This window comes from Physeter macrocephalus, unplaced genomic scaffold (genome assembly GCF_002837175.3).
Source record: "Physeter macrocephalus isolate SW-GA unplaced genomic scaffold, ASM283717v5 random_738, whole genome shotgun sequence".
NCBI lineage: Eukaryota > Metazoa > Chordata > Mammalia > Artiodactyla > Physeteridae > Physeter > Physeter macrocephalus.
In genome coordinates this window covers 11,508-20,163 of record NW_021146024.1, presented here as the reverse complement: position 1 = coordinate 20,163, position 8,656 = coordinate 11,508, and the positions used below count along the sequence as shown (strand labels likewise).

Sequence of the window (8,656 nt, the reverse complement as noted above, 5' to 3'; positions counted from 1 at the left end):
GCCTGCGCGTCCGGAGCCTGTGCTCTGCAACGGGAGAGGCCACAGCAGTGAGAGGCCCACGTACCACAAAAAAAAAAAAAAAAAAAAAAGAATCCACGCTCCCAATGCAGGGGGCCCGGGTTCGATCCCTGGTTAGGGAACTAGATCCCACATTCATGCCGCAACTAAGTGTTCACATGTCACAGCTAAGGAGCCCGTGTGCCGCAAATAAGGAGCCCACGTGCTGCAACGAAGACATGGTGCAACCAAATAAATATTTTTTTTTTTTAAAAAAAGAAATGATTTTAGGCTGAGACCTTGTGGCAGGCAGAATTCCAAAGTGGTCCCCAAGATTCCCAGCCCCTGATATATACACCCTCTAACATTATCCCCTCCCCTTGGGTGTGGGTGGGATTGTGGATATGATAGATTTCATTCCTCTGATTAGGTTATATGACAAAGGTGAAGGATTTTACAGATGTAATTAAGGTTTCCAATCAGTTGACTTTGAGTAGAAAACAAAAGGGAGATTATTCTGGGTGGGCCAGGTTCAAAGGGCCCTTGCTATAGGAAGAGATCTGAAGCGTGAGAGAAATTTGGCTTCTGGCCTAGAAGGGGTAAACTGCCATGCTGTGAGACAGCCTGTGCAGGAAGCCATAGGCAAGAACCTGAGCGAGGCCTCTAGTAGCTGAGAATGGTCCCTGATTGACAGCTAGCAAGAAAATGGGGACTCCAGTCCTACAGCTGCAAGGAAGTAAATACTGCCAACAACCTAAGGTTTCTTGGAAACGGATCTTTCCCTAGTTGAGCCTTCAGAGGAGGATGCAGCCCTACCTTGATTTCAACCTTAGGAGACCCTGAGTGGAGGACCCAAGTAAAAGGTGCCAGACTTCTGATCCTTGGAAACTGTGAGATAATAAATTTATACAGCAATAGAAAACTAATACAGACTTGAAGGAGGGGTAGGAGTTAGTCAGAAGACTAAAGGGAAGAGCATTCCACACAGGGAACAGCATCTGTGAAGGCCCAGAGGTAGAATAATGATAGCTTACATTTACTGAGTGCCTACTATGTGCCAGGCTTTGCGCTAAGTGCTTTATGTGGTCTTTTTGAGGAACGGAGACATTGCCACTGCTGGTGAAGTTGAAGTGTAAGGTATTAGCAGAGAGTTGCAGGAAGTGAGGTTAGCAAGTGAAAGATCACACAGGGACTTAAAACTGTGTTAAGAATTTTGGACTAATGCTAAATGAATTGGGAAGTTATTAAAGGATTTTAAGCAGGACATGGACGTGATATGATTTGCATTTTTAAAAGATCACTGGCTGTTGTGGGGAGGGCAGATTAGAGGGGAGAGAGTGGACGTAGGGAGGTCAGCTGGGAAAATGTAGCAGTTATCAAGGTGAGAGATGACAAAGGCCTGGACCGGATGATGGAGGTGGAGTTGGAGACAAGTTCCAGGTGTATTTTGTGGGTAGAACTGGCAGGATGAGGGGATGGGTTGGATTAGATCATGATGATGGGGAAGGGCATGTCCAGGATATCTCCCAGTTTTCCAGTTTGGGAAACTCAAGTATGAAGGCACTTTTGCTGGATCTTTCCCCATTTCTTCATCTTTCATCCTGGACCTCTTTCACATTGGATCTCTTCTATAATCACTCCTTCCATGATCTCATCCAATCCAATGGCTGTAAATGCTATTTATATGCTGACCCCTAAACTAAATCTCCTAATAACCTCCACTTGGAGGTCTAATAGGTCCCTCAAACTTACAAGGTTCAATACTGAACTCTTATGATCCCTCCTACAAGCCTGCTCTGGCCCAGTGTAGCATCTTTGATTCCTTTCTTTTCTTTTTAAATTTATGTTTAGCTGTGTTGGTTCTTTGTTGCTGCTCGTGGGCCTTCTCTAGTTGCAGTGAGCAGTAGTTGTGGTGCACAGGCTTAGTTGCTCCGCGGCCTGTGGGATCTTCCCCCAGAAGAGGGCGAAGATCTTCCTGGACCTGGGATCAAACCCGTGTCCCCTGCATTGGCAGGCAGATTCTTAACCACTGCGCCACCAGGGAAGCCCTGGCCTCATTGCTTTTTATTCAACTTGCCAAGCATACTGTAGCCTCAGAGACTTTCCCTCCGCCAGGAATGTCCTTCTTCAGGATACCCTCAGGGTCCATTCCCTCCCTGCATTCAGGACTCTGACCCAGGGCCCTTCTCTGATTGCCTGATTTAAAATAGAACTCTTGGGAATTCCTTGGCAGTCCAGTGGTTAGGACATTGTGCTTCTACTGCTGGGGGCCCAGGTTTGTTCCCTGATGGGGGAACTACGATCCCTCAAGCTGCATGGCACGGCCAAAACAAACAAACAAACAAACAAACAAAGAAACCAAAAAATGGAGCACTCCGTCACTCTCCATTCCCTTAATCTGCATTGTTTTTTTTTCCCATGAACTTATCACCACAAGAATACATTACATTTTTGCTTATCTGTTTCCCCTGCCAGATTGTTGGCAACCCAAGGTGAAGGACTCTGTTTATTTTCCTCCTGTTCCCTAGTAGCTAGCATAGAATCTGGCAAATAGGAGCTACTCAGTAAATATGTGTAGAATGCCTGAGTGAGTGAATGTGTCAAGCTGGGGCAGACTGATGGAGAAGCAGAGTTACAGAGAAGTTAAGTCCCAGCCCGAGACATGTTAGATTTGACATGCTCAGGAGACCTCAAACAAGGAGAAATAGATTTCAAGCAGGCAGTCCGTATACTGGTGCATAACTCGGGAGAAACAGGTGAGCTACGTCTGTGCTCTTGTATATCTATGTTGGGATGTGTGTGCCTCTGCACCTGTGCATATACTTGAGCCTGTGTGCATGCCTCAAGGAGTGCATGTATGTGTGCTTGTGTGTATGTGTGTTGGGGGAGGGTTCTTGCTTCTCTTGTATCTGTGTGTCTGCTGTGCGTGCATCTGAGGGATGAAGGCGTGTGGGCCTATGCTTAGGGTGCAGAGAGAAAATGTCTGTTCCTAGCTGCTGAAAAGCAAATGTTTCTGAAGAGTAAAAGCCCTTTCCACACACCCCTGGAGACTGGACCCTGGCCACAGTGAGAGGCTGAACCAACCAGCTGTTTCTGTGCCTTCCCAGAAGGACTTGAGTATTTTCTTCCAACTAGGCAGGCTGTTCTTCTCAGGGCAGAAATTTGGGTCACAAACGATCTTGGCAAATATTCTTTCTTAGACGGTATTGTTTAGTTTGTTTGGGGGAGGGCGGGGAATGGAGTGGGGAAGGGGGAACCAGGGACAACACAGATCTCTCTGTGTAGCTGGGGAATCATAGGCACTTCAGAAGGCCTGAGCCAGGAAAACGTCAGGTTTTTGCATAGAAATGCAGTGCTGGAAGCTCCAGACTTCAGAAAATGCTCCTGCCTGAGGACTCGGTCCAGGCCAGTGGCAGCAGATGAAGGGTTAGAGCTATCAGTGCCATCTTCTCCCCGCACCCCACCCGAGATGCCCAAACTCACAGATGACAGTGCTTGCTGAGAAGGGTCCCTCACCTCTGTCCACTGTCCCGACCACTTCAGGGCCTGCATTGTTTATGCTGCCCGCCTTCCCCTTGTGCTCCTACTTCTCTCTTTGAATTTTCTAGTTTGATAAAAAAAGTTCATTTAAAAAAAGTGTCATTAAGAATAAAAAAGGACCTGTAACACAGGCTTCACAATTTATAGAGTTAATTCCAAGTACTTTTGATATGCCTTTCATCTGTTTGAAAGTTATAAATATGTTTCCCTCTTGGGGAAGCTGGTGGGAGAAACCTTCTGTGCTCAGGTCCCCAACCATTGACAAAGTGTCAGGCCCAGGAACTCTGTGACCCTGGTACAATTCTGACTTTCTAAGGCCTGGGCTCCTGATCTCTGAAAATGACCTCACCTCCTGCTTGTCTCTGGAGCTTATGGGTACCCACTTCCTTCCCCAGCTATCTATCTACCACAGACTGGGCAAGGAGGAAACTGTAGTTCTCTCTCCTCTCCAGTTCTGAGAGCTCCTTGGGTTGAAAGAACCACAGAAAGTACAGAATCATAGTACTCAGGGCTCAGAGGGGCCCTCAGAATCATCGCAATCAGTGTTTTTCAAACTTTGCTCCATAGAAGTCCCAGAGTTCTGCAAAGGGGTCTCTGATGTGGCCAAAAGGTTTGAGGGCAAAAGACAGGACTGGAAGCTTTGCTGTGTTTGCTCCTCTTTTATATGGTGGGCTTGTGCATACAAATTCATTGGAGAAAGGGCTTCCACTAACCAAAAGTTTGCAAACCACTTACGTAGTCCAAATTTTCCTTGAGTGGCTAACCATCCTCCCTACCTTAGTCGGCTCAGTGTCCCTTGGTCTCTGCTGTCCCCGTCTCTCCCTCAGGCAGACACCGTGGCTGGGAGATGAAGCACAACTGAAGCCTCTTGCTTTCTGCTTACATGGACTTTGCACTGTCTGCCACCCCGCAGCCCCTGACTGCTTCTCTTGTCCCAGTTTCAATTTCACTCTTGGTGTTTCTTTTCTCTTTGGGATTGAAAATATTTATTGAGTCAACAAGTATCCTTGCACTGTTCTGAACACTAAAATACCCACATTTTGTTAAAATTCTTTAAGTATGAATTCTTGTTTCAAGGAGAAAGTTAAACTTATGTTTATCATTCTTATAGCCAGGGCAGGTATATTAGATAAGACAGGCATGGTAATAAATGGATAAATAAATGAATTAATATATTCTTTGCTTTTCTTAGTCATTATTCCTCTTCACTACCTGACTCTGAGGCCTGGGGTAGGAGGGAGAGCAGGAACTCAAGAAGTCTTTCTCAGACATGGATGCACAGGTAATAATATTTATAATAATCATCAGCGGAATTCCCTGGCGGTCCAGTGGTTAAAACTCTGCACTTGCACTGCAGGGGGCCCAGGTTCGATCCCTGGTCGGGGAACTGAGATCCCGAAAGCCGTGCAGCCAAGTTAAAAAAAACAAAGAGAAAAAAACATCAGTGCACAGGTAATAATACCTATAAAATAACAATAAATGGCTGGCACTGCTCTTAGCATTTTATGTATATTAACTCATTTATTTATTTACTTATTATTTTTTTTGGCTGCGCGGTTTGCGGGATCTTAGCTCCCTGACCAGGGATTGAATCCGGGCCCTCTGCAGTGAGAGCACCCAGTCCTAACCACTGAACCACCAGGGAACTTCCTAACTCATTTATCTTTACAACAACCCTGCATTGAAGGTCCTATTAGTATATCCACTCCATAGATGAGGAAGCAGAGGCTCAGAGAGGTTAAGTAGTTTTCCCAACATATACAACTACAGTGCCTGGCAACTAGGATCTCTTCCACTGGGTGCTCACCGTGGCATTCAAGGCCCTTCACAATCTAAACACAGTGCACATTTGCAGTCTGAACTCCTCTTTCAGATTCTACCTCTTGCTGCTAGCCGTGGACATCCCCTCACTATTCCCCACCCTATCTCTGCCTCCCGAAACCTGACCCATCCTTCAAGGCCCTGCTCAGATGCTACCTTTCCCATGAAGCCTTCCCTGGCCCACCATGCTGGGAAGACTCTCTCCTGCCTTCGTGTTCCCCAGGCATTCTGCCTTGTATCATATTATGCTGTGTGTGTGTGTGCATGCCCCCGTGTGTGTGTGCATGCCCCCGTGCATGCGTGTGCAAACCTGGCTCTAAGCCATAAGCTTCCTGAGGGCAGGGCCTCACCAGGCCAAGTCAGTACACGTATTAAAAAATACTTACTCCCCCCCCCCACCTCCCCAAGTCCTTGGCTCTCCTGGGGACTTGCGTTGGGAACAAAAAGTCAGCCCTTGACAAATGTCTGGGACTCTCTGCCAGGTGGGGTCACTTGGCCAGTTGTGGAGCCACAGTTCTCCGGCGGTCTTGTGGTCTTCTCCACTCTGGGGCCCCTCATCCCCCAATACCTCTAGGCTATGGCTCCCCTCTCTACTGAAGATCCCAGGAGCCCCGACCTCAGGGGAGCTGAAGATCCAGGCACACGGGGAGTGGGATGTACGGGGAAACTGGAGCCCCCGCCCCCTTCAGTCTTAATGTTCTGCCCTGATTATGCCTCGAATATGACTCCCAGAGAAGGCAGGGGGGGATGTGGAGACGAAGGAGGACGGCGAAGAGAGGTACCTAGGGAGGGCAGGGGAGGCAGGCAGAAGGAAAGATACGCGTGGTGGGAGGTGGCAGGAGGTGGCGGAGGCTCGACCTCGGGCCGCTCTGGACTCTTCGCCAGGGCCAGGAAGGGCCCGAGTCTGGGTGGCGGAGGACAACTTCTGCCAGGAGCCCGCGGGTCCTGTCCGTCTCCCGCGCTGTGGTGCGCAGCCCCGCGCCAGCCCTCCCGGGGGAGCTGGAGCCCGGGTCGTGCGGTTCCCCACCCGGGGCCACCCGGGCGCCCACCCCCACGCCCACCGGCCTCCTCACCTTCGGGACCTGAGGGAGCGACGGGCCAGCGGAGCCCTGAGTCCGGGCCGGGCTGGGTAGGGGGAGGCGCTGTTCTTCCCCGCGCTAGCTGCGCCCGGGGTTCCGCAGCACCCGCCCGGGCTGTGGCGCCATCAGCTACTGCGAGGCTGCGGGGCGGTCGGGCCGGGGCTCCGGGGGGCTCCCGGGCGCCGAGGGGGGTCCGGGGCGGGCTCCAGGCGTAAACACCCAGCAACGTGACCGGAACTGGCGAACGAGCAGTAGCGGGGAAGGGGGGGCGGGAGAGATAAGGGGGGAGGGGAGGGACCTGGGACTGGCGAGGAGGGGCCGTGGGCGGGGCGGGGGGAGGGGAGGCTGGCTGAGCGCGGTCGGGGGAGGGGGAATCCCGGGAGTCCCGGGAGCCCCGGAAGCCAGGCCTAAGGACCCCGGAGGGCTGCCGAACTCGCGGAGCCGGCTTTGCCTGGAAGCTGGAAGGGAAACCCGGGGAACCCGCCGGCCACTTGGAGAGCAAGGGCTTGGCGGGCGTATCAGCACCGCGGACAGCGCCCAGGCCCGCAGGCCGCGATCCGCTCCTCCCCTCTGCCCACCCCCTGGCGTAGAAACCAGAGACAGTGCCCCCCACTGGCCCAGGGAAGGGTTGGGGTTGGGGGGTGAGCTGCCCAGGGGTCAGAAAATCTACCCTATGCCTCAGATCTGTCACTAGCTGTGTGACCTTGGGTGAGTCACATCACCTCTCTGGGCGGCAGTTAATAAGACATCTCCTTTCCCTCTATTTGAGGGGCCCAAAAGCCAAGAGAAGATCCTTTTAAAACCCTAACTAAAGTCCAGAACATTGGGGTTGATCCATTTTCACTGTACATGGGAGGCTTCTGGACCGGCCTGCTTGGCTTCTAATTCTGGGTCTACCAATACCTTCCTCCTTCTCGGACCCCAGTCTCCTCATCTGTAAAATGGGGTAATGATGGTCTACACGGCTCATAAGATCTTTGGGCTGTTGTGAGGTTTAAATGAAATAATACATGTAAAGTACATACAGCAGTGCTGAGTGCTCAGTAGGCATTCTTGCTCATGATGGCAAGGGACCAGGTGGCACTGCGTGAGTGGCAGTTGGTTCAGAGTTCCCTCTGGGTGAGTCATTTCCATCCCTGCCTTCAGGGACTGGAGGAAGGGGCTGAGGGGCTTCAGACTACAGGGCTGGTCTGGCTTTTCCCACTCTGTTGCCAGCCGAATACTTCCTTCCCTACCCTCCTGAGTCAAATATCCAGAGAAATCTTCTACCTTTGTCTCCAGAACTGGGAGACCTTCGCATGAGGGCCTTGGGGAAGGTTCGAACGACTCATCAAAGGTCATTCTGCCTTTTCTCTATGGATCCCTTTGCTCCCGGTCCTTCCTAGTCAACTTTCAAACCTTAACTGGACTTGAGCGTCAATGGATAAAAGCTTTAGCTGCTCTTGGCAGATTCTCAAAAAATTGAAATTACTCTCTTAGTTGGCTTGACAGGCAGTGGGGTTCAAAGGCAACTCAAATCCCACCCTGTGGTAACTCTAGCTTCTAGCTGTGCTGAAGGTAGCTCCTCCTCACCCCATCTCCCCTGAGGAAAGCCCTGGGAGAGAAGCAGAAAGGCCAGCCCAGTCCTGCTGCTTCGTCCCTTGCTGTCCCTCCTGGGGCGGCATTCCTGGGCCATGTATTGCGTGTGTGTCTCCAGCAGGGCTATGGGCCTGATAAACCATAGATTTACCAGTTCTGATGAACCAACCTCTCAATTTCATGAGATATTTGTAAGAAGGATGAAAGGTATGTTTTGTATCCCCAGAAGACATGTGGTATGAAGCACCTGAAAACCTGGGCTCTGGTCTGAGCTCTATTACTTACCAGTTAGGTAATTTTGGGGAAGCCTTAACCTCTCTGAGCTCCAGTTCCTCCTTAAAATAGTAGAAAAGGAAAAGCAACATCTACTCTGCCAACAGGATCATTGTGGGGTTGCCATGAGGTGAGAGTGAAAGGGTTTTGTAAAGTGCATGCAGATGGAATCGTTATAACCAGGACCCAAATGTTTTTCTCCTTGACCAGTATCAAGATGGATCCTGGAGAGACTTCCCTGGTGGCACGGTGGTTAAGAATCCGCCTGCCAATGCAGGGGACACGGGTTCGAGCCCTGGTCCGGGAAGATCCCACATGCTGCGGAGCAACTAAGCCCGTGCGCCACAACTACTGACCCTGCGCTCTAG

At 50.7% G+C, this 8,656-nt stretch overlaps 1 non-coding gene across 1 annotated transcript; it reads left to right on the top strand.

Moving 5' to 3' along the window:
* Window positions 1–4,851: 4,851 nt before the first annotated feature.
* On the top strand, window positions 4,852–4,924 carry TRNAA-UGC (transfer RNA alanine (anticodon UGC)). The gene has a single exon. It is a non-coding gene; the product is annotated as a tRNA-Ala (tRNA).
* The last annotated feature ends 3,732 nt before the right edge of the window (window positions 4,925–8,656 follow it).